Here is a 26,026-nt window from a genome sequence, read left to right on the forward strand (position 1 = left end):
TTCATCCCCTGTGATGAGGCACATCGCCCTCTGAAAACAATTAAATTTTTATAAGATAAGGAAGAAGGACTGAATGTTAGGTAAACAATCAAAGTAGCACCCTCCATTTCACTACTTTTAGCATAAAATTCCAACTCTTATTTGCCTTTACAAAGTTCTACAAAGTCTAGCCTCTAGAGTCATTTATCAAACTTCAATCACACTTTCCTTTTTTATCATTTTTGAACCAACTAAGTTAGTTTCTACCAGAGAACTTGTTACCTTATCTCTTCTTTCTCCATGGAATGTTCCATTTCCTTATCTTTATATGATTGACTCCTTATTGTTGAGATATTATTTCAATCTACTCCTAGTGGCATCCCTCTCTCCCTTGCCCTTCCAGTTCAGGGGAACTTTCTTTTCAGTAGCTAAGACTGTTTTCCTGACATGATGGCACAATATGAACCTATTGATACATATGTGACATGATGTGATACATATTTTTCAAAGATAATTCTGGCACCAAAGTCTCGGTGGCAGCTTTTACGACAAGACAAGAATGCCTACACCATGGAATGAATGCACCTCAAAATATATCCACCAGAAATTCCCTTCTTGATTCTTGAAACAACTCACATCATCAGTATTCTCAGTGCACTCTAAGGTCCTGCTTTTTGCTCTCCCAGATAGGGAATTATGGCTATCCCATACAATTATTTAAAGTGATTGTGCTAAAGGGAGGCCATCCTTCCTCTCTTACCAAAGAGTAGTCAACCATCTATTAAAAAGAAACAATGATTTAAACTTATATTTCCCAAATCAGTGCAGTGCATGGATTCCTTTTTAAGAAATTGTCAAGGTCTTGCTTTTAGGATTTGTTACATCATGCCGATAGTTAACAAATGTTGTATCTTGAGTCTGGAGGCAACTTGGAGGTATAATTCTGTCCTCGGTTTCCCTTTTCTTTCAAGTCAGCTGATTGGGTGAGGCCCATCCCCACAATGGAGGGTAATCTGCTATACTCAGTCTACTTTCTTTCTTGAAACAAAGTCTCACTCTGTTGCCCAGGCTGGGACATAATGATGCAATCTCAGCTCACTGCAACCTCCGCCTCCTGGGTTCAAGTGATTTTTGTACCTCAGCCTACTGAATAGCTGGAATTACAGGCATGTGCCACCACACCTAGCTAATTTTTGTATTTTTAGTAGAGACAGATTTCACAATGTTGGCTAAGCGTCTTATCCTCAGGTGATACCCCTGCTTCTGCCTCCCAAAGTTGTGGGATTACAGGCCTGAGCCGTAAGCACTACGCAAATTGCAGTGGCGCGATCACCGCTCACTGCAAGCTCCTCCTCCCGGGTTCACGCCATTCTCCTGCCTCAGCCTCCCGAGTTGCTGGGACTACAGGTGCCCGCCACCAGGCCCGGCTAATTTTTTGTATTTTTAGTAAAGATGGGATTTCACTATGTTAGCCAGGATGGTCTCGATTTACTGACCTCATGATCCACCCGCCTCGGCCTCCCAAAGTGCTGGGATTGCAGGCATAAGCCGTTGCGCCCGGCCGATTTAAATCTTAATCGCATCTAACAAACACCTTCACAGAAATTTCTAGACTGATGTTTGACCGAGCAACTCTGCATTCTAACCTAGTCTAATTGATACATAAAATTAACCATAACACCTGTGTGGTGGCCTGGAGACACCTCTGAAGGCAGTAAGCTGAGGCATTCATTGTTCTCATCTTGTTTCTCATTTCTCAGAGATCACCGTACTTCATTGCCTAATGTTCATTGTTTCAGATTTTGCCTTTTTAGAAATTGTTGATTGATTCAGGTGGAATAGTAACTCTGGTTCCTGTCACTCTATCTTGGCCAGGGGTTTTCACTTCCCACACTTACCAGTTTTAAAGTTCAAAGTGAATCGTGATGGAAGAAACAAGAAGACACACTATGATTCCAAAAAAATCTTGTTTCCAAGCAGAGGTGTTAATAGTTGTCTGAGTCTTTTTTAAGATTTGTTCCTTACCTTCCAGGTGTGTACTGGGGTCTAGAGTAGTGCGTGTTTATGTGAATGTCAGATCTGGAAAAGATATTTAGTACTATTACTTCTATTTTCCACTCAGCAGTGAGAAAACTTTTCGGAAAGTGTTGTGATTATTACATGTTTTTCCCTCTTTTAATCCTCTAATATGTTGCATTAGATTAATGAATTTTATAATATTCATTGAAACATGTCCATTTCTTTAATAAACTCCATCTTTTAGTTAGCTCAGGCTGCTATAACAAAATACCATAAACTGGGTGGCTTAAACGGCAAGCATTTATTTCTGGAGGCTGCAAGTGCAAGCATTTAGTTCTGGAGGCTCCGGACAAGCATTTAGTTCTGGAGTTCTGGACAAACATTTAGTTCTGGAGGCTGTAAGTGCAAGGTAGGGTGAGAATTGCTGGTGTCCTCTTGCCAAGCTACCTTTTATAGCCTCCTTCCCACCTTGCTCCTTCTCCCAACTCCAACCGTTCTGAACACTCCCACGCACAGCCCTCCCCTCATTTCTACTTGACATCCCTATCCATCCTTCCAGATTCGGTCACAGGTGACTGTAACCGAGGACTTCCTGAACTGTCTACGCAGGTACAAAGCCTTCTCTGTTCCCTTGGTGAGACAGGGTTCCGAACCATCTCTCTACATTTTCTGTACAGAGAACCATTCCCTCTACAGAAAATAATGCGCCACAGAAGCAGAGATTTAGCCTCAATCTTAGAAGTAACATGTCTCCAACTTCATTCTGGGCTCTTCATTTCAAAGAATCAGAGTAGGATCTGAGGATTCCTACTCTCCGGATTTGATTTGTATTCTCTGGAAAAAATGCGAATCAGGGGGCCGCGGGAGGCAATCCAACATCTTTACCCTTTAACCGTCCTAGTTGCTAACGGAGTGGAAAGAATTTAGTTTTGTAACAGAAATTCCTTCACTACCTCCTTGTTTTCTAAGAAAAGGTGCGTAGCGGTTTCTGGAGTTTGGGAATAGGATGCAGAGACGGGGTAAGGAATTGGAGGCAGTTCAGTAGTTTCCCTTAGTAAAGACAGTCGTTGGCAAAACATTTGCTATCTTTTCTGGAAGGATCTTTCCTTTGTCCTGAAAATCGTTTTACAAATGAGAAAAGCATTCAGAAAAGGAAGGTCTGGGAGAATGTTTCTTAACTGAAATTTCCTCTAGTCTGTTTGTAATCCTTACCAAATGTCCACAAGATGCCGGTTAATCAGAATTTCTTGGTGATAGAGGACTACAAAAAGGGGAAATGGAAATTCTAACGTTCATTTATGAAAGAATAAATATAAATGTTAAAAACAAAAAACTAGAGGTCAATTTGTATATTCTTTCATAAAAGTAGTTTAAATAGCAGCATTCTTCAAGGTGGGGATGTAGCTCAGTGGTAGAGCGCATGCTTAGCATGCATGAGGTCCCGGGTTCGATCCCCAGCATCTCCAGTCTTTTGTATCTCTGCTCCAGAACCATCTTTCTTTTACAGAAACAGTCACAGCCCACTTCTGTAGAATCTGAAAAGTAATCATCTTGCCCCCGACTTCCATACTTATATCTTGCTTTGGTTACGCTTGTAGCTCTTTCATTTTTAAAATCTTATTCTTGCCTGGCCAATATGGTGAAACTCCGTCACTACTAAAAATACATAAATTAGCCGGGCGTGGTGGCAGGTACTTGTAATCCCAGCTACTCGGGAGGCTGAGGCAGAAGAATCGCTTGAACCCGGGAGGCGAAGGTTGCAGTGAGCCGAGATCGCGCCATTGCACTCCAGCCTAGGGGATAAGAGCGAGACTTCGTCTCAAAAAAAAAAAAAAAAAAAAATTCCTTTCCATTCTCAGCCGCATTTACATATGATGAGTGACTTTGGACCCTGTTCCATTAGGGCGGTGGTGGAAGGAACATTTATCAATAAAAGGACAATTATCAATAAAAATCCTAAGTGGATGTTCTGTGAACGAATTCATCTTTTCACTGAGTTTTGGTGCTGGGTTTGTGGTGGGGGATGCAACGGTAGGCTGAGCTCCGGTCTCAGGTTTCACCTTTTGGGGCTCAATGAGAAAAAGATGGATTTCTCCTCAAGCTCGCAGGAAAGAAAATGTACTCTTCCCAGGCCGGAGGCTACGAAGGTACTGGGTAAATTTAGCGTCTCCAAACGTGGCAGTTCGCTCAGAAATCGTACACAAAGAGGTGAAATAGTAGCATTTTGACACTGACGTTTTCCTTCAGTGATTGCATTTTGCCAGTGACTTAATGGCGTTCCCGTGATTGTGTGGATTCGATCCTTTCTATATTGATCTCTTTTGAAATCTCTAAATTTGCTTCACTGATTCTAAAACTGCTCACTTCAATTGTGCTTCTCAAACAAACAAACAAAAAAAAACAAAAACACTTCTCTTTTTAAAACTGGTGCTTTTATACCATGCATGTGTGTGAGGACTTTCCTGGGCTAGCTCTTTTGTGTATTTCGCAGAATACACAAAAATCTCCTTTTGGGATGCGGCGTCTCTTGTATCTTGGTGCTTTAGTCTCAACTTCCAACTTCGGACAAGGCAGAGATGCCGTAAGGAATCGGGGGGCAGTTCAGTAGTTTCCCTAAATAAAAACAGTCGTTGGCAAAACATTTTCTGTCTTTTCTGGAAGGATCTTTCCTTTGTCCTGAAAATATTTTAACAAATAAGAAAAGCATTCAGAAGAGGAGGGTCTTGGAGAATGTTTCTTAACTGAAATTTCCGTCCTCACTCTACTCCTAATATCTGCCCCCAGTGGCCCTCAGTGCCACTCTTTCCCCATCAGTTCCCTAAATTTATTTCATATAAGAGACCTGGAGAAGTTATACATTTCACTGATTTAATACTTCAGCTACCCACAGGTTAAAGCTATGCATGCTCTACATCCCCTCCAAGAAAAAAAAAAAAAAAAAAAGATTATTTTATTTTGGTCACAGAAAGCCTGAGTCTTCCATTTATTCCTTCAGCAAATAATTTAAGTGATAGATTTATAGTTATTTACTTATTTGCATTTTCAGTGCATAACATGTAACTGTCTTCCTCTTCCCATCTACCATCCTTCTCTTAGGTCCTTTATATTAGTTGCAGTGTAGGGTAGTCCCCAAAGTCTGCCTTTCATCCCCAGTTGACCACAGGTTACAGCTTACTTCGTATTTTAGAGGTTCTTGCCAAACACTGCCAGATTTCCTCCCTTGAATGTTTAAACTTTCCCGGGTTTGCCCAATACAGACAAGAAAGAAAAGAGAATCACTGTTAAATTTCTGTCTACCCACCATGATGTATTTTATTTTAAATTACTGAGAGGTTATTGATCACAATTTAAGAATAAACTGTGTGAAGATTTTCCTACATTACCTTGTAGGTCTGCTGTATCTCATTTCTCCTTAATATGGAAAGAACAAATTATATTCCTCGCTAATTAACCTTGATTCACATCTAATTTTCTCTAGCACAAGACTTTGTACAAACCACCAAATGGAGGCTCAGAGGAGTTTCAATCTGGTAACAAAAAGGAGTCTTTTTAGCTTTTCAATGCTAAGGAATAGGATCAGCAAATAGAAGATTTTTCCCGAGGTTTCAGTTCTCTGCTCATTTTTATGTTTTTAGAAAATTGCCCCTTTCTACCTTTTGCTTCTCTTAATATTCTTTTGACAGAAAAGCTACAGAAAATTAGGCCTGGTTTTACCCAATTAAAATAGCCATCTTTTGAAATATTGTTTAAAAAAATGTTTAATTTTCCTATCAGGAACCTAGAGTCATATGATAAATTAAAACAAGCCTTTACTTTTACTTAAGACAGTCCCAAGTTATCAACTTCCCTTTTCCATGAGATAAGTTTGTTTCAGTTGTCTTCCCTTGCTTTAGGATGAGGTCGGAACCATCTCAGACCACTGGCAAATAACTTCAAATTTCAATTTGAGGGAATAGGGCTTAAGGGTCTATTTCTTCCATCCCAGAAGGCCCTGAATTCTTAAGGGATCTGCTTTTCCCCCCAATAACTAGCTTTGCAAAGTAGGGATCTCAAGAAGTGGCAATTCTGATTTCTTAGTCTTGGGACAATTTTGGAAAGACAAAACGTAAAATAGAAGCTTCTCTCTGCTTGGCAGAACTGTACCTGGCGAGATTAAGTTAAACCACCTCCACCGGCCCTTGACTTTTAAAATGTCTGCGAACCGCTCATGTGTCTATTACTAAAGGGCCAGTGGATACAGAGATACTGCTTTGACTCTTATTTTCCCTAAGAGCCTCTCCATGGTGGGAAAGCCTCTGGAGTCTCCCAGCCTCCTGCAGGAGCCTCAGTTCTGTAGCTCCAGAAAATAGTTCTGTATTTTACAGAAGTGTAAAATAGGCCCCAGGCCATGAGTTCTGGCTCTGGAAGCACTAAGGTAGAGCTGCTATCATTCACTGAGGCTTCTGTCTGTGCCTCTGGGTTAAATGGTTTTACTTCATGCACTTACTATGCTGAACTTGAATTACTGGTGGGTTTTTGATTGGCTGTGTTTGGTGTGGTTTTTTTTATTTGGAGTTTTCTTCCTCTCTTTTTTTCCCCTTATGATATGGGTATGTATTTATATTGTAGTCATTTTACATTTATATTGTGGTCATTTTAAATGGTCATTTAAAAACATACTAGATCTATTGTTGTTGTTCAAGTGGGTAAATTTTGTCAGAGATATCTCCAACAACAGTATTTTTTTCATAAGGTCAAAATCTTTTCTTTTTTTTTTTTTTTTTTTTTTGAGACAGAGTCTTGCTCTGTCATCCAGGCTGGAGTGCAGTGGTGCGATCTCAGCTCACTGCAAACTCCTTCTCCTGGGTTCACTCCATTCTCCTACCTCAGCCTCCCAAGTAGCTGGGAGTACAGGCGCCCGCCACCACGCCCAGCTAATTTTTTGTGTTTTTAGTGGAGACAGGGTTTCACCGGGTTAGCCAGGATGGTCTCAATTTCCTGACCTCGTGATCAGCCCGCGTCGGCCTCCCAAAGTGCTAGGATTACCAGGTCCAAGATAAAAATCTTTATACAGTCATGTGTCAATAGGGGCAAATGTTCTGAGAAATGCACTGTCGGATGATTTCGTCATTGTGCGAACATCACAGAGTGTACTTATGCAAACCCAGATGATACAGCCGACTACACACCTAGGCCATATGGTACAGCCTATTGCTCCTAGGCTACAAAGCTGTACAGCAGGTTGCTGAACTGAATACTGTCAGCAATTGCAATACAGTGGTATTTGTGTATCCAAACATATGAAAGGTATAATAAAAATGTGGTATAAAAGATAAAAATGGGGCCAGGAACAGTGGCACATGACAGTAATCCCAGCACTTTGGGAGGCTAAGGCGGGTTGATCGCTTCAGCCCAGGAGTTGTAGACCAACCTGGGCAACATGGTGAAACCCCATCTCTACAAAATACAAAAATTAGCTGGGTGTGGTGGCACATGCCTTTGGTCACAGCTACTCAGGAGGCTGAGATGGGAAGATGGAGTGAGCCCCAGAGGTCGAGGCTGCAGCGAGCTGAGACTGCGCCATTGCACTCCATTAAAATGGTACACTTGTACTGGGCACTTGCCATGAATGGGTCTTGCAGGACTGGTAGGAGTTGTTCTTGGTGAGTCAGTGAGTGAGTGATGAGTCAATGTGAAGACATAGGACATTACTGTACACTACTGTAGATTTTATAAATGCTATATACTTAGGCTACATGAAACATTTATTTTTTCAATAATAAATTAACCTTAACTTATTGTAACTTTTTCACTTTGTAAACTTAATTTTTAAAAACTTTTTGACTCTTTTGTAGTAACACTTAAAACACAAACACCTGGCTGGGCATGGTGGTTTATGCCTGTAATCTCAGCACTTTGGGAGGCTGAGGCATGCAGATCACTGGAGGTCAAGAGTTTGAGACCAGCCTGGCTAACATGGTGAAACCCCATCTCTACTAAAAATAAAAAAAATACAAAAGTAGGCAGGTGTGGTGGCAGGCACCTGTAATCCCAGCTACTCAGGAGGCGGAGGCAGGAGAATCACTTGAACCCGGGAGGCAGAGGTTGAAGTGAGCCAGGATCACACCACTGCGCTGCAGCCTGGGTGACAGAGCAAGACTCCGTCTCAAAAAACAAAAACAAACAAACAAAAAAACCACAGACACCTGTAAGCTGTACAAAAAAACATTTTTTCTTTATATTCATATTCCATAAGCTTTTTTCTACTGAAAAGCTTTTTTTTTTTTTTTAACTTTTAAAACTTTTTTGTTAAAAATGAAGACACAAACACACACATTAGCCTAGGCCTAGACAGGGTCAGGATTGTCAATATCACCATCTTCCACCTCCAAATCTTGTTCCACTGGAAGGTCTTCAGAGGCAATACCAAGCAGGAAGCTGTCATCTCCTATGATAACAATGCCTTCAAGAATCCCTTGTGAGGGCCTGACTGAGGCTGTTTTACAGTTATTTTTTAATAAGTAGAAAGAGTATACTGTAAAATAACAATAAAAAGCATAGTATATTATAGTAAATACATAAACCAGTAACATATTTATTATCATTTTCAAGTATTAGGTACTGTACATAATTGTATGTACTATATTTTTATACAACTGGCAGAGCAGTAGGTTTGTTTACACCAGCATCACCACCAACATGTGAATAATGCACTGGGATACGTTACCACAGCTACAATGTCATTAGGTGATCAGAATTTTTCAGCTCCATTATAATCAGTCTTACGGGACCACTGTCATCTATGTGGCTCATTGTTGACCAAAATGTCCTTATGTGGCATGTAACTGTGTTTCTACCTTTAAAGGTCAAGTACTTCATCTTTCCTTCAGTTATATCTGGTTGCTCATCAAGATTTTTAATGCATGTTTATGGTTCAAATAACTATTTCACTTGAGTAATAGTCCAAAGTATGATGATCTAATATTCATATTCCTAGGCTACTTGACGTAATGCAATTTCTTCTCAAAATCAATCCATTTGATATAGGACTAGCAATTCTACTGTGCTTAACTATTAGTACTTTTACTTTCTCTTGCCTCATTACGGTGAAATCCGAACTCAAACATAGCCTTTTCAGGCTGGAAAAGGACTAAACTGGAGTACTGTGCTAAGTTGCTAGTGTCAAAGCTACTATTAGAGAAGTTTGAAAGGACTTTCCGGTAATCCAGTGTCACAAATGCTGTATTAAAATCACTGGTGAATGTAGATGGTACACACATGGTATACCAACATTCTTCACTAGACACTGAATGGCACTTCAATCTCATGGCAAAGTTACATTAGGGCAAAATGCCCAACATTTTAGCATAGATACCTGCCAATTGCCTGCTTTCCACTGACCGACAGTCTTATTCCTCTAGCTGATTTGGTGTTCCCAACTGGCATTTCTCTAGCTTCTCCTTGAGCCTACCCATTCTGTAGGGTCCCCTCTGTAGCCACCAGCTATGCCTCTCACTTCTGTGTCCTACCTCAAAATACCTTCTCCAGTGCACCCACTCCATCCCTTATTCCTAAATTACCTTCCCGCCTTAATCTCAGATCACATTCATCTCCATCTTCTGTTCTCCAGATTCTCTTACCTTTCCCCACCTCAACTCATTCACTATACTCACTACAGTAACTCATTACCCTCAGGATCCAGCCAGCTTTGTGCTCCCAGCTCACAGTCTTTGCTTTTACCACTTCCTACGATGGCCCCTTCCTCTACCATCCCTGTGCTATCCTTTGGTTTCCATCCTTTCTAACTCCTATTCTTAGCTTAACTTTTCTTCCCAGGCTCAACCTCTCTTCTTCCCACACATCTGTGAGATACTCCCATTCTGAGTGGTCCTTGTTTATCCCCACCTCTGGTTGTTCTCAGAAACTATGGACTGGGATCGCTAAGCTGACACATACTTTTCCTTGAGCCTTTTATTTTCTTCTATCTTTGAATTCAAATTTTTGTTCAGCTTTTTAATTAGGCATATGAACCTGTCATACTTACTTCATCTCACCCCTTATTTACTAGTTTTCTTTTTAAATAAGTTCATTTTAGTAAAGTTTTGGGGAAATCTTAGGACACACCTTTGTTATTTCTCAGAGGATGCTGCTTACTGCAATAGTTTCCGTGGGCTGCTATAACAAAATAGCACACACTAGGCGGCTCAAACAACAGAACTTTATAATCTCACAGTTCTAGAGGCAAGAAGTCCAAGATTGAGGTGTTATCAGGGTTTGTTCTTTCTGAGGGTTGTGAGGGAGAATGTTTCAGGCCTCTCCTCTAGTTTCTGGTGGTTTTCTGACAATCTTTGAAATTCCTTGTGATTGCATCACCAACTCTCTGCCTTTATGTTCACATGGCATTCTCTCTGCATGTGTGTGTATGTTCAAATTTCCATCCCCCCTCCCTTTTTTTTTTCTGAGACGAAGTCTCGCTCTTATCCCTAGGTTGGAGTGCAGTGGTGTGATCTTGGCTCACTGCAACCTTCGCCTCCCAGGTTCAAGTGATTCTCCTGCCTCAGCATCCTGAGTAGATGGGATTACAGGCCCCTGCCACCACGCCTGGCTAATTTTTGTATTTTTAGTAGAGGTGGGGTTTCACCATGTTGGCCAGGCTGGTCTCGAACTCCTGATCTCAGGTGATCTGCCCACCTCAGTCTCCCGAAATCCTGGGATTACAGGTGTGAACCACTGCACCCAGACAAATTTCCTCTTTTTATTGGGACATCAGTTATATGGAATCAGGGGTTCACTTTACTCCATATGACTTCAATTTAACTAATTACCTCTTTGATTACTTTATTTCCAAATAAGATCACATTCTGAGGTACTGAGGGTAGGATTTGAACATGAATTTTCAGGGGACAAAATTCAATTCTTGACAGCTACTAACTAGTATTATGGCAAATCACCCTATTCTCAACAAATAAAGCATAACTGAGGGTAATATGAAGTCACTGCAGTTGTGACAATCTCCGTACTCCAGTATTGATATTCATATCCCTCAGTCAGCTGTCTTGGATTCTGATGTTAGTTGAGCACTTTTGCATCAAATTGGCTGGAGATCTCATGTGAATTATTTACCCTTTCAATTCACTCACATATTTTTTTTTTTCTTTATGAGTACAAGTCTATTTGGAGGAGGATCCCATTGGGATAGTGATATGGTTTGGCTGTGTCCTCACCCAAATTTCATCTTGAATTGTAGCTCCCACAATTCCCACATGTTGTGGGAGGGACCCAGTGGGAGAAAATAGAATCATAAGGGCGGTTTCCCCCATACTGTTCCCGTGGTAATAAGTCTCATGAGGTCCAATAATTTTTTTTTTTTTTTTTTTTTGAGATGGTGTCTTGCTCTGTCTCCCAGGTTGGAGTGCAGTGGTGTGATCTCGACTCACTGCATCCTCCATCTCTCGGGTTCAAGCAATTCTCCTGCATCAACCTCTTGAGCAGCTGGGATTACAGGCGCCCACCACCATGCCTGGCTAATTTTTGTATTTTTAGTAAAGATGGGGTTTCACCCTGTTGGACAGGCTGGTCTCCAACTCCTGACCCTACGTGATCCACCTGCCTCAGCCTCCCAAAGTGCTGGGATTATAGGCATGAGCCACTGCGCCCAGCCATATTCTTTATTTTGTTTAATTATCTTGGATTAGCTTGAATATATTCTAGGTGTGTTCAAGTACTAATTGTCACATTAGGGGAAAAAAATCTGTTAAGACTTTTTCCAGCAAAAGTCAAAAAGAAATTTTAAAAATTAGTTGAACTGGGCAATGTCAGAATTATACCTAAAACAAAGTTTTATGCTTTGAACTAGATTACTGGGCCCTGTTAGGCACTCAGCTATCACATTGTACTTCTTTTATTGTGATACTATTCCTTGTTTGATTTTTATCATCTGGCTATCTTCCTAGTTGTGTCTACAGAAGTTATTTCAATTCCTGACACACAGTAGGTATTCAATGTCGTTCTTGTTGGGAAAAACTTGAACAATGTTTCCCTGGACACGATGCCATCCCAGTTGTATTTTAGTGACTGAAGTTAGTACAATCCTGATCATAAACAATTTGGCTGATTCAAATTCAGAAAGGCTATGATTCCTGGTCCTTATGATTTTGGGGGATGTTGCTTCCCAAACTCAGTAAATATTCAGTAACTCTTAACACAGTAACTGTTAGTATAGCCCTAATCATAACAGTTTGTTAATCTATATTAAATTAAAACATGACTCTCTTGGTTAACAGGAAAATAAGTTTATATTCACTACAAAAACATTCCGAATGGGATAGGAAATGGCAATGCTCCAACTTTTGGCTCAAGAGAGGAATTAAGAAAGACTTTAGGATTCAAGGGCGTTATCAGGCCCAGAGCCCCTTCCAGCCTTTGTCTGGTTAAACAAGGAATTTTGTAATCCTCCCTGTTGTCTTTTTAACATGGCGGGAAAGCTGGCTAATGTGCAGAGACGTTTGCTTTATTTGGTGAACTCACTCCCTCACTTTGGCACCAGCAAAGGCAGAAAACTAGGATACAAACGTTAACAGTTTCAGAATGGATCTTAATTTGCGGATTTTTCAATCAATTAATGTTTGTTTAGCTTCTACAAGGTGAGGATCCATAAGGAAGATATTAGGAAACAATCTAATGGAAGCTTGAAGAACCAAAATGAGGAAAGCAGAATTAGGAACGACCCTGTCCGGTGACGCCTCTCCTTCTGGTTTCCATCTGTGCCCCCTCTCAGGAGCCGCTGGAACGCAAGCCTCGAGCAGGCAAAGGCTCTTTGGATTTGAAATACAAAACCGTTAAGTGAGCTCAGACTAGGTCGCCTCCCAGCTGTCACCTGCTTTCCCTAGAGCAGTGATCTGGCAGCTGTTTGGAGAGTCTGAACGCGATAACAGTTTTTGTTTTTCAGCGCATCCCTGTGCTATCTTCTAATGGCCAGAAAAGCCATTAATGTGATGAAAATTCTGAATGATCTGTTTGGCTAGAAAAGCTTTTCACTCCACTTTTAGAATCCAATCACTTGATTCTAAATCACCACGATGCCATGGAATGTAAAAACTGCTCTCGCTACGTCTAGAGACAGACGCCTCTTCCTCCTCTGGGAACACGGTTCATCTCCACTCTCCGATTTCACGGCTTTATTTGCCCTCTGGGACGCGCTGACATTGTTCCAAGCACATTTTCTAAGTGATTATGTGAGTGTGGATGTGTTTTGTTGGACTCGAAGGGAGTCTAATTTCTAGAAGTTCCTTTCAGGAGTCTGCCTTTACTACAAAGTTGATGTATTCGAAAACACAGTAACTCTCATTGGCAACACAACTTTTCACCTAATTAAGTACAATTCGGTCATAAAAGAAGCTATGGGGTCTGCGCAGCTGGCTCTGTGGCTTAGTTGGCTAAAGCGCCTGTCTCGTAAACAGGAGATCCTGGGTTCGAATCCCAGCGGGGCCTGAGAGTGGGTGTGTCTTTTTCTTTCCCCTTTTAATAAGGGCCATCTGTTTTTGTGAATTTATCACAATTTTTAGTCTATAATCCTTAATCACAATATCAGATCCACTGCATAGAGCTTTAGTCTCTCCAGTCTCTCTTCATTCCACCTGCATCCTCAAAGGCTGTTAGTTTCTGATGATCTCTCAGTTATGTTGGAATTTCACCAAACTCAGGGGTTCAAGTTCAATCACGGATAAAAAATATCTAAAATAAAATGGTAAAACTTTTAATTCAAAACATTAAAAAATATATTCTTCTGGTTTCTCAAACTCCATGAAACCTTACTTAAATTCCACATGGATGAAAAATGGTTGCAATTTATGGAACATTTACTAAGTTGTACTTTATGTATTTTCTCACATACTTTTAATTCCTAGACTATTCACCGAAGTAAACAGTATTATGCCCATTTTACAGATAAAAAATGAAGTATCAGAAGGAAATAAACTTGCCCAAATCTTATAGCTGATAAATAATCAAGCTAATATTTCAATCCAATATTTCTCAGTTACTTAAGTCAAAGTTACTTAAGTCGAAGTCTTAAGTAACAAATAATATTATTTATAAAACCGAACAGTATCCAGTGTGATTTAGAATAATAATTCTTAAAATTGTATGGCACATGAACTCATTAGATTATCTAATAAAAACTTTTGTATATAAACACACACACACACACACAAACTTATGGACAAATTTTGCATATTCTTTTGAGATTTTCCCTGACCTCCTTAAGTTCTTTGGTGCCTATGTGCCACTGAAAAAAATCCATGACTTCCATAAATCAATAAACAGTAAATCACAAATGAATGTTCAGAAAAAATAAGCTATTTTAGGGTCAGAGGACATATTTTGTTTCTTGACATTGATTTTTATAGGACTATCACTCCCTTTCTTTGGTTGATTTAAACTGGGTTATTAGAAGCAGATGTCCCAATAGGGGTATTATGACTCTGAACCAGCATGCCGGTTTCAAAAAGTTATATTTCTGGATACGAGATCACTGAAGTGAATTCTGAAAAGAATTCTATGTGGTCCATAAACACCTCTTAAAGCTAACCTCAAGCAGTGGAAGATATGCCTTCATCTGTTTTACATGAAGTTACAGAACTCTAGTCATCTCCTCATTCATTCCCAAAATTATTAATTTTGTTTTGTTTTGTTTTGTTTTGTTTTGAGACGGAGTCTGGCTGTGTCGTCCAGGCTGGAGTGCAGTGGCGCAATCTCGGCTCACTGCAAGCTCCGCCTCCCGGGTTCACGCCATTCTCCTGCCTCTGCCTCCCGAGTAGCTGGGACTACAGGCGCTGGCCACCACTCCCGGCTCATTTTTTGTATTTTTAGTACAGACGGGGTTTCACCGTGTTAGCCAGGATGGTCTCAATCTCCTAACCTCGTGATCCGCCTGCCTCGGTCTCCCAAAGTGCTGGGATTACAGGCGTGTGCCACGGCGCCCGGCCCAAAATTACTAATTCTATACCTACTCACATCAAGGTGTGGGAAGGTAAGCTGAACAGGCCTGGTCTCTATCCCAAAGGAGGTAAGAGCTTATTTGGGGATGGGTGAGTGAATAGAAGTTATTTATATGACAAACATAACATTATGGCTATGAGAAGTGCTACAGAAAAAGAATGACTGTGATTTAGAACATACGGGTAAGATTTGGTTTCATCAGGGAGATAAGAGGAGAGTCTTCAGTTGCAAAGAAAGAGGCCAGTATAGGAAAGGCAGACAGCATAGGGAAACCCAGGCAGAGGAAGTTAGACAAAGTGCATTGGACTGGAAAAAAACTGGTATGAGTACAGTGGGAAGGCCACGGGCAAGCAGCCTGAGAGATGGGATGCAGGAGGATAGGACCAAACTGTGTCAGAATTTTAGAGGCCATGCCAAGGAGTTTTAATTTCATATTAAGAGCAACCAAAATCCATGTGTAATTGAACATAAACACATTTCAAAAATTATGAGTGAAGAAAAAAATATAAAGTTTAAGATGTATTCTCCTATTTATTGTGTTCTTTTTGGAAAATAAATTTAAAATTAACTAGAAAAGCAGATAACCAGTAACATAATCAGAAGTGGAGAAAGTATAAATGTAAGAAATAATTAAAAGGAATTGGCATCAAGTTTTAGGGGGAAAAACCCCCAAATTGAGAAAAAGCCTATATCTGCAACCTCAAGGGAGTTATTGCTCACAAATGACTCCTTTTCCAGATGTTTTAAGAGTAAAACCTCAGCAGACAAGTACATCAATGCCTTTGTTTAATTTTTGATTGATAAGAAATAATGCTAACCTCTTTCTCTTTACTTAATGGTGATGAATTCACTAATGTTTTAATGAGAATTTAGTTGTGCTTACTGGGGGTTCTCTGGAAAGTTTAGCTTTCTATTCTGTTTCTTATATAAAGTTCCTAGCTGCCAAAATAAGAGAGGTTGGAGTCAAGTCCTCTAAAGTCTTTTGATCCCCAAGATGAATTATCTAAGGAGCCTTAAAAGTCGCCTTTTGCAGTCGCCTCACACTCAGCAAAGAGCTGTGTTAGTCTCTGTGCAAACTCAGCACACAACTTCTAAGTTTATGTACTGGACCAGAGATTAAAAAGTGAAGTGGCTCTCAACTCAATCCAAAGATGCTTTCCTCCCTCTAGTGAAAGCAATGCTCATTCAATGGATCAAGTCACACCAAAGAGAAATCTATTCACATATAAATGCAAAGAAAAGGCTGGCAATAAAGTGACTGACTGTGCACAGGAGTGAAAGGAGCATGGAGTTCTCCATGACAAAGTCTGTATGGATGTCCTGGATCCCTCACTACCAAATGTGGACCTTTGGTTAGTAACTTGACTCTCCTAAGGTCTGTCTCATTCTTTTCTTTTTCTTTTAATTTTTACTTTTAAAATAATTTCATTGTTACAGAAAAGTTGCATCCTTCACTCAGTCTTCCCAAATATGGACCTTATCTCATATGTATATCTCATATGTGTATATATATACACACATATATACATACATATACATATATATACTTTTATCTCATATCTCATATGTATATCTCATATGTATATATGTATACATAGGTTTTTTTTTTTTTTTTGAGACGGAGTCTCGCTCTGTCGCCCAGGCTGGAGTGTAGTGGCACGATCTCAGCTCACTGCAAGCTCCGCCTCCTGGGTTCACACCATTCTCCTGCCTCAGCTTCCCAAGTAGCTGGGACTACAGGTGCGTGCCACCAAACCTGGCTAATTTTTTTTTTTATATTTTGTTTAGTAGAGACGGGATTTCACTGTGTTAGCCAGGATGGTCTCGATCTCCTGACCTTGTGATCCACCCTCCTCGGCCTCCCAGGAGGCTGAGGCAGAAGAATTGCTTGAAACCCGGAGGCGGAGGTTGCAGTAAGCCAAGATAGCACCACTGCACTCCAGCCTGGGTGACAGAGTGAGACTCTGTCTCAAAAAATAATAATAATAAATAAAAATAAAAAAGAATAAGTTGTAGACATAATGATCCTTTACCCCTAAATACTTCAATGTATGTTTCCTAACAGGAAAACACCCTCTTACATAATCACATTACAATGATCAAAATCAGAAATTAACATTGATACAATACTATTGTCTAATATATGGGCCTTATTCAGACTATGCTAATTGTCCCTATAATGTCCTTTTTAGCAAAAGAAAATCTTTGAGCATATGTTGAATTGTCATGTTCTGTAGCCTTTCTTTCTCTTTTATAACATTGGTATTTTTAAAAGAGTACAGGCCAGTTATTTTGTAAAATTTTCCTCTATTTGGGTTAGTCTGCTATTTCCTCATGATTGGATTTCGGTTATGAATTTTGAGTAGGAATACCAGAGAACTGATATTATACCCTTTTCAGTGCATTTTATCAGGAGATATTTAATGGCGGTTGTCCCATTACCAGTGGTATTAATTTTGGTCACCTGGTTATGACAGTGTTTGCCAGGTTTCTCCATTGTCATTAATAAGTATCCTGACTTTGAGACTATGTAAATATCCTGTTATCATTCAACGTTTATCAACTTAATTTAGCACCCATGATGATCCTGGCCTGAATCAGTTAGAAGTATGATGGTTGCCAAATGACGATCTTCTGAATCCATCATTTATTCTACATTTACAAGTTATCTTTCTGCTATTGGAAGAAAAACGTTTCCTTCCCCTCCCAGCCTCCACCAACCCTCCAGCTTTTTTTTTTTTTTTTTTTTTTCCACAGAGTCTTGATCTGTCACCCAGGCTGCAGTGCTAATATATAGATTTTTTTGTAGAGGGTGTCTTGCCATGTTGCCCAGGCTGGTCTCCAACTTCTGGACTCAAATGAACCTCCTACCTCTGCCTCTCAATGTGCTGGGATTGCAGGTGTGAGCCACTGTGCCTCGCCCCCCTTCTCTTTTGACATTTACTTGTTTGTTTATATGGACTCATGGGTTCCCACAATCCATTACTATTACTAATTTTGATATTTCTTAATCTGCAAAATAATTAAAAGTTCAGTGTAGGAAACAGGGAGCATTCTAAGTATTTCAAACAAAAGGAGTTAAAAACAGGAAGTTGGACTACAAAATTATCTGACAAGGTTGAGAAACAGGCTTTAGATTAGACCTTCAACTATGATTTCAGAAAATATCTACAGAACTAATCTATAAGGGAAGCTGGCAATAAACTTTTTGAGACTCAGAACATTGTAACCATAATCCAAGTAACACAACATTAGAGCTAGGAGATTGCTTCCTTTATAATAACTTCTCAAACTCATGAAGCTGGTGACTGAACATTGGAACATGGACTATGGCCACCGCCTCTGCACTGCTCTCTCTAATTCTAAAGGCTAGAGACCAGACCCGTTAACACTGTGCTGAGAAAGCGTATCTTCATGATCTTGCTTGCTAGCAAAAAATAGACAAAATCAGCATGATGATAGTCTGCCTGCTAAATCTCAGAGAAGTATATCTAATCTCAGTCAAATCTCATTTGCGTCAAGATTCTTAGCTGCAAAGGAGTCCAGAAAATGTACTTTCTGTTAGCTTCCAGTTCTCCCAATACAGAATGTCAACCAAAGGAAAGTGGGAATGGTTGCTGAATACATACCTGACAAAGGCAAACTTCTGTTTTCCCTGGGTTGTGAAGAGAATAGAAAACAAAATTAATGAACTGCTTTTTGCAACAGTAACAACTCCTGTTTTTTTCAAAAGTTGTTTCCTGGATTGCATTTGGGATTCTATTAGTTTATTAGGGCTGTCATAACGAAGTACCACAGACTGCGTGGCTTAAACAACAGAAATTTATTTTCTCATAATTCTGAAGGCTAGAAATCTGAGATTAAAGTGTCATCAGAGTGAATTTCTTTTAAGGCTTCTCTCCTTGACTTGTAGTTGGCTTTCTCCTTGGTGTTTTTGCCTTCATGTGTGTTTCTCCTAATCTTCTCTTTTTATAATGACATCAGTCATATTGCCTAAGGGCATGCCCTAATGACCTCATTTTAACTGAACTACCTTTTTAAAGATCTTACCTTGAAATAGAGTCACCTTCTGAGTTATTGGTGGTTACGATTCCACATATGAATTTTATGGAGATTTCAGACCATAATAAGGCTTAAGCAAGCATGAAATTTTCTTTTTTTTCTTTTTTTGAGACAGAGTCCGCCCAGGCTGGAGTGCAGAGGGGCGATCTCGGCTCACTGCAACCTCTGCCTCCAGGGTTCAAGTGATTCTCCTGCCTCAGCCTCCTGAGTTGCTGGGATTACAGGTGGCCGCCACCATGCCCAGCTAATTTTTGTATTTTTAGTAGAGATGGGGTTTCACCATGTTGGCCAGGATGTTGTATTTTAGTAGAGATGGGGTTTCACCATGCTGGCCAGGATGGTCTCTAACTCCTGACCTCAGGTGATCCACCCACCTTGGCCTCCCAAAGTGCTGGGATTACAGGCATGAGCCACTGTGCCCGGCCACAAGTATGAAATTTTCCTGAAACAAGTTTGTTTATTTGTTCATCCACTTACTATTTTATTTATTCATTGACGATTCCTTCCCCTCTTCCGTCCTTCCTTCTTCAGAAATGACTTCCAGTAATCCAAATAAAATATTATTAGCAAACTGGATGATGAAATTATGTTTCATATTAAGCCTGACTTAAGAAAGTCTCAATGAGAGGCCAGGCGCCAGGGCTCATGCCTGTAATCCCAGCAGTTTGGGAGGCCGAGGCGGGTGGATCACAAAGTCAGGAGTTCTAGACCAGCTTTGACCAATATGGTGAAACCCTGTCTCTACTGAAAATACAAAAATTAGACGGGCATGGTTGCCCGCACCTGTAATCCCAGCTACTCGGAAGGCTGAGGCAGGAGAATCCCTTGAACAAGGGAGGCAGAGGTTGCAGTGAGCCGAGACTGTGCTACTGCATTCCAACCTGGGAAAAAAAAAAAAAAGAAAAAGAAAGCCTCAATGACTGAGAAAAATTTCATTTGGGGTTTCATAGTGGAAAATACAGAGTAAAACATTGTGATTATAAAACTGACATTGCAGAGTAGAACCCTGATAGAGCTTAGAGAAAAAGAACAACTCTTCTGCCTCAGAAGTTTGAGACATATTTGTCTTCTTTCCTCTCTTTCCTTCCTTGCTTCCTTCTATGCTACCTTTCTTCCTTCCCTCCCTTATTTATTTCCTTCTATCTTTCCTTCTTTTCTTTCCTCCTTTAAGTTGAAGTATAAATCTATACAAGATACTATAATTTATCTGAGTGAATTCAGATCAAGTGCCATCAGCTAATGTGTTTCAGACAAAATATGTTAAGTTTTCTTGTTCAAAATATTTTAAGTCAAAATAAATGGCACTTGCAATTTACTTTTTATTAAAACACTACCTGTCATGTATGCAATTATGTACTTCCTATGGGTTAATGTATTCAACAATCAGAGTTGCCTTACACAAGTTCTGCCTTAATCCACCTTTTTGGTTAAATTTTAAAAAACGGCTGCATGCAGTGACTCACAACTGTAATCCCAGCATTTTGGGAGACTGAGGTGGGCGGATCACCTGAGGTCAGGAGTTCGAGAGCAGCCTGGCCAACATGGTGAAACCCCATCTCTACTTAAAATACAAAAAATTAGCCGGGCGTGGTGTCACACACCTGTAATCCCAGCTACTTGGGAGGCTGAGGCAGGAGAATTGCTTGAACCCTGGAGGCAGAGGTTGCAGTGAGCTGAGATCACGCCATTGCACTCCAGCTTGGGCAACAAGAGCAAAACTCTGTCTCAAAAAAAACTAAAAAACAAAACAAAAAAACTTTACTCACTTTCTAATTTTTTTTTTTTTTTTGAAAATTGATCTGTGGATGCTCCTTATTTATTTTTAATAACATTTTTATTTTTATATATGCTGAAAATGTCTTTACAGTTTATTCCTGGTTTTTCAGTTTGTCAAAAGATTACATTAAATTTGACCTAGGCAAATGAATTAATATTTTTATTCATGAAGTTTTTTATGTGTCTTAAGAAGGCCTTCCCCATACTAACTTCAAAAACTTTAATTTATTTTTGTCAGAAAAACCAGCTTCTGTTTCTTAGACTCTTAACCTCACAATATTCATATTTAGCTTCTATATTCAAAATACTAAATAAATCTCAATTGTTCGATCCTAACACTTAAAAAAATTAATTTAATCCTTGCTGAGGCAAGGGAGAAATGTAAATAGAAGTGCAGACTTTCACCAAACAAAACAAAAGCTAGAATTATTATAGGATTTGGGAGAGGGTGGCCTTTAGTTGGATTTAATTCAATTTAAACGAAGCAGCATTTTGATAGCATCAAAGTAAAGCAGGGCTATAAGTAAAACAGTTTGCATCAGGGTTGGGCTGAGAAGCAGACTCAGAACCTGCTTTCTTGAAACTACAGAGTTAAGATAAATATTGACAGATGTGCCTGAAGACCCTTAATGAAATTCCGGACTTGGTTGGAAATTGAATCTGAGGTTTTACATCAAGATCATAGTCAAAGTGAATGTCAAAGTCAAATTCATCAGAGCCACATGGCTCAGATAATCTAGGTAATAATGGATTGTTCCGTTCTTACTGATATAATTTCCACGAGCAAATTTTCTCATCATATTATTTTAGAGAACACCATTTCTTGACCTGTGCTTATTGATGTTAATTGATAACAGCAGTTTTTTTTTTTTTTCTAGTTTACTAAAAGAACTAAGGAGCAACTAACAAAAGCTGTTGACCTTCCCCCTCTTTACAAACATTTCTAACAACTCTGTCCTGTTAGCTAAATACCCTTCTTTGCCTACAATTTCCCCTGGTCACCTTCACAGTTGCACACAGCCACCCACTTAGAAATTAGTCATACTGGCCGGGCACGGGTGGCTCACTCCTGTAATCTCAGCACTTTGGGAGGCTGAGGCGGGCAGATTGCCTGAGGTCTGGAGTTCGAGACCAGTCTGGCCACCATGGTGAAACCCTGTCCTTACTAAAAATACAAAAAAATTAGTCGGGCGTGGTGGCATGAGCCTGTAATCCCAGCTACTTGGGAGGGTGAGGCAGGGGAATTCCTTGAACCAGGGAGGTGGAGGTTGCAGTGAGCTGAGATCGCATCACTGCCCTCCAGCCTGGGCGACAGAGCAAGACTCTGTCTCTAAAAAAAAAAAAGAAAAAAGAAAAACAAAAAGAAAGAAATTAGCCATACTTTTACCCACTTTACCAGTAATGTACTTTCTTTCTTTTTTTTTTTTTTTTGAGACGGAGTCTCGCTCTGTCGCCCAGACTGGAATGCAGTGGCGCGATCTCAGCTCACTGCAAGCTCTGCCTCTCGCCATTCTCCTGCCTCAGCCTCCCGAGTACCTGGGACTACAGGCGCCCGCCACCCCGCCCCGCTAAGTTTTTGTATTTTTAGTAGATTCGGGGTTTCACCGTGTTAGCCAGGATGGTTTCAATCTCCTGACCTCGTGATCCACCCCGCTCGGCCTCCCAAAGTGCTGGGATTACAGGCGTGAGCCACCGCGGCGGACCCAGTAATGTACTTTCTATTCAACAGATGGCTTTAAATATGATCACTTGTAAAATAGAAGGAATGAAAAATAAAATACTTGGTTTTAGCCTGGAAACGTAGAAGTACTGTGAAAAGATCAAAGAGCTGTTGAAAAAACAAAGGGCAGAGATGGAAACAAACCAATCCTTTTTTCTGCCTAACCTCCTTTCTTACCCCTCCCACTTTCCAGAAAAGGAGTTACAGCACCACAGCCTGAGAGACCTTGGCAATAATAGTGAGCAAAGTATTTGCTCAGCAGCACATACAAGAATCAACATTAAAAGCACTGCACCTAGTGGAGATGCCGGGGATCGAACCCGGGACCTCATGCATGCAAAGCATGCGCTCTACCACTGAGCTACATCCCCAGCAAGAATACTATACTCACAAAATTTCTTAAAATACACTGTATTCGATCAATTTTTTCCCCCAAAATAAATTTTAAATAGTTTCTCGTGCAAGAATTGTGTGAATTTTGCAGGTTATGAGTGTGAGAAAGAAGATTTAAATGAATGTCACTAAATCCGTTAGAGTAATTGGAAACTCACCAGGCCCAACACAGAACAAGTGGTTGCAAAACTGGCTTTTATCCGAGCAGGACTATGTATATAAGTCATTCAGATCCAGTCATTTGAAAAGGGCAGAATAAAAAAAAGTAGAACCATAGATGGTTACAGCAAACCACTGGGAAATTTCCTGATGTTCGGCGGGTTAAAGTACTGGGATAGATTCATCTTGTAAGGCATACCCAGTTTTAGGTTTTGGTCTTGGAATTATCCACAGACCAACCCTTCGCCTAGTCTAAAAAGAAAAATCCCACTCAGTAGATTGGATGAGTAAATCTGTATCTTGTTGAATAAAAAGCATAAGAGAAATGTGAATATTCAAATATAAATCTGGGTTACAAAATGTGAGAAACAGAATTCAGTGTCAGGAATAGATCTCAAAGTGTGGTCCTCAGAACAACAGCATCGGCATCACCTAGGATCTTACTAAAAATACAAATTCTCTGGGCCTACTCCAGACCTATGAGTCAGGGACTGTGGAAGTAGGGCTCAACAATCTATGTTTTAGTAAGCCCTGAGGGTGATTCTGGTACATGCTTAAGTTTGAGCACCGCTGATGTAAGGTAGTGATGAATACAACATTGCTGTTTCATTTTCTTTCTTTCTTTCTTTTTTTTTTTTTGAGACGAAGTTTTTGCTCTTGTTGCCCAGGCTGGAGTGCAATGGCGCGATCTTGGCTCACTGCAACCTTCGCCTCCCGGGTTCAAGCAATTCTCCTGCCTCAGCCTCTAGAGTACCTGGGATTACAGGCGACTGCCACCACGCCCGGCTAATTTTTGTATATTTAGTAGAGATGAGGTTTCACCATGCGGACCAGGCTGGTCTTGAACTTCTGACCTCATGTGATCCACCCACCTCGGCCTCCCAAAGAGCTGGGATTACAGGTGTGAGCCCCCGCGCCCGGCCTGCTGTTTCATTTTCTAACATTAACACAGTACTAAGGTGTTTCTGGCATTTTAAAATAAAATAATTTGACATATTAGACCTGAATTTTTATGTGTGTGTATTAAACCATTTAAACCTGTGAGGGAAATAAAAGTGATTTTTAATATATTGTGAAAATAGTATGTGACTATTTTAAAAATTACTTGTGTATTAGACAAACAGCAGATATTTCTGTTTATATTTGAAAGCCTTTGAACATTAAAGAATCTATCCACCATATTGAGAGGAGAAGAGGAGTCAGGAGAGAGAGAATTTGTTTCTGGACCTCAGTTATTTTCCCAATTTTGGTTGTTTTGAAGCAGCAACGTTTGTCTCAGTGCACATGCAATTTGGGCTTTAGAGAGGATGTCCACCCGCTGGCTTCCTAGAGAGTTTAAACTTTTGTTTCTTTAAAGTGTTGACCATGGCTGAGTTTATGCAGTAGTACATGGGTTTAGCAACCACAAAATATTTTACTAAGAAACTGTTTAAAAAATAAATTTTCACTGTTAATTTTTCTGGTTCTGCTCTTCTGCATAGAGCAAGGATAAAATTGTAAAATAGTCCTATTTTTATTTTAATTATGCAATACAAGGTGTCCTTGACAGAAGTCTTGTGATATGCTTTGGATCTGTGTCCCAGCCCAAATCTCACGTGGAATTGGAGCAGGGTCCTGGTGGGAGGTGATTGGATCATGGGTGCAGTTTCCACCTTCCTGTTCTCCTGATAGTGATATCAGATCTGGAGATCTGATCGTTTAAATGTGTGTGGTGGCACCTCCCCCACCCCTCTTACCTGGTCCGTCTGGTAAGATGTGCTTGCTTCCCCTTCACCTTCTGCTATGATTGTAAGTTTCCTGAGGCTTCCCAGTCATGCTTCCTGTTAAGCATGCGGAACTGTGAGTCAATTTAAACCTTTTTTCTTCATAAATTACCCAGTCTCAGGTAGTTCTTTGTTCCAGTATGAGAACAGACTAATATATCTTAGCTCTTGTGTTACAAGGGAGACCTCATTTGAGATCAGCCTGCTGGCATTGCAATGAAGTGCTTTGTATCAGGAAACGGTACACTATTGACCTTTTTTTCTGTTCACAGCTGAGCCACATGTACATAATCTAGATTTTGTTTTCATAGTTTTGTACTTTTATAGCCTATTTTTGAAGATTAACACATTTGCAAAATGACTGACACAATCTTTGCCTAATCCAATGAGTGTTACAGAAAGCTTGTTATGACTAGAACTGTAAATCTGTTTTTTTTTTTTTTTTCCTCGAGATGGAGTCTTGCTCTGTCACCTAGGCTGGAGTGCAGTGGCACGATCTTGGCTCACTGCACCCTCCACCTCCCAGGTTCAAGCAATTCTCCTGTCTCAGTCTCCCGAGTAGCCAGGATTACAGGGGCCCACCACCGCACCTGGCTAATTTTTGTATTTTTAGTAGAGAGGGGGTTTCACCATGTTGGTCAGGCTTGTCTCGAACTCCTGACCTCAAGTGATCCCCCACCTCGGCCTCTCAAAGTGCTGGGATTACAGGCGTGAGCCACCGTGCCCGGCCTAGAACTGGAAATCTTAAAAAGAGGTATGTGATAATAGAAGGCTGAAATTAAAACCTGCATTAAAAAAAATAAAATCACCAAATCTATTTGAAAACAAGTCAATTTGTGTTATGCTGAAATTTTCAGGGGCTGTCAGATTTCTCCTTTTAGCCACATTTCTGAATGTCTACAAATATCAATATTGCCCCATAGCGCTTTGGCCCTTTGTACTTCAAAATACATTTTGTTTCATGTTTTTTGTTTGTTTTGTTTTTTGAGTTTTTTTTTTTTTGAGATGGAGTTCTGTTCTGTCACTCAGGCTGGAGTGCAGTGGCAGGATCTCAGTTCACTGCAACCTCTGCCTTCCGGGTTCAAGTGATTCTCCTGCCTCAGCCTCCTGAGTAGCTGGGATTATAGGCACATGCCACCACATCGGGCTGATTTTTGTATTTTTAAAGGAGACGAGG

General features: G+C 40.2%; 1 long non-coding RNA gene and 3 other non-coding genes across 4 annotated transcripts; 3 read left to right on the forward strand and 1 right to left on the reverse strand.

Moving 5' to 3' along the window:
* The first annotated feature begins 3,392 nt into the window (after positions 1–3,392).
* On the forward strand, positions 3,393–3,464 carry TRNAA-AGC (transfer RNA alanine (anticodon AGC)). Its single transcript has one exon. It is a non-coding gene; the product is annotated as a tRNA-Ala (tRNA).
* A 3,776-nt stretch (positions 3,465–7,240) lies between these two features.
* On the forward strand, positions 7,241–13,375 carry LOC135970446 (uncharacterized). The gene is made up of 3 exons (XR_010586118.1): positions 7,241–7,284; positions 12,611–12,782; positions 13,026–13,375. It is a non-coding gene; the product is annotated as an uncharacterized lncRNA (long non-coding RNA).
* An 18-nt stretch (positions 13,376–13,393) lies between these two features.
* Positions 13,394–13,467, forward strand: TRNAT-CGU (transfer RNA threonine (anticodon CGU)). Its single transcript has one exon. It is a non-coding gene; the product is annotated as a tRNA-Thr (tRNA).
* Positions 13,468–22,833: 9,366 nt separating this feature from the next.
* Positions 22,834–22,905, reverse strand: TRNAA-UGC (transfer RNA alanine (anticodon UGC)). Its single transcript has one exon. It is a non-coding gene; the product is annotated as a tRNA-Ala (tRNA).
* Positions 22,906–26,026: the final 3,121 nt, after the last annotated feature.

Source organism: Macaca fascicularis, chromosome 4 (genome assembly GCF_037993035.2).
Source record: "Macaca fascicularis isolate 582-1 chromosome 4, T2T-MFA8v1.1".
NCBI classification, from domain to species: Eukaryota; Metazoa; Chordata; class Mammalia; order Primates; family Cercopithecidae; genus Macaca; species Macaca fascicularis.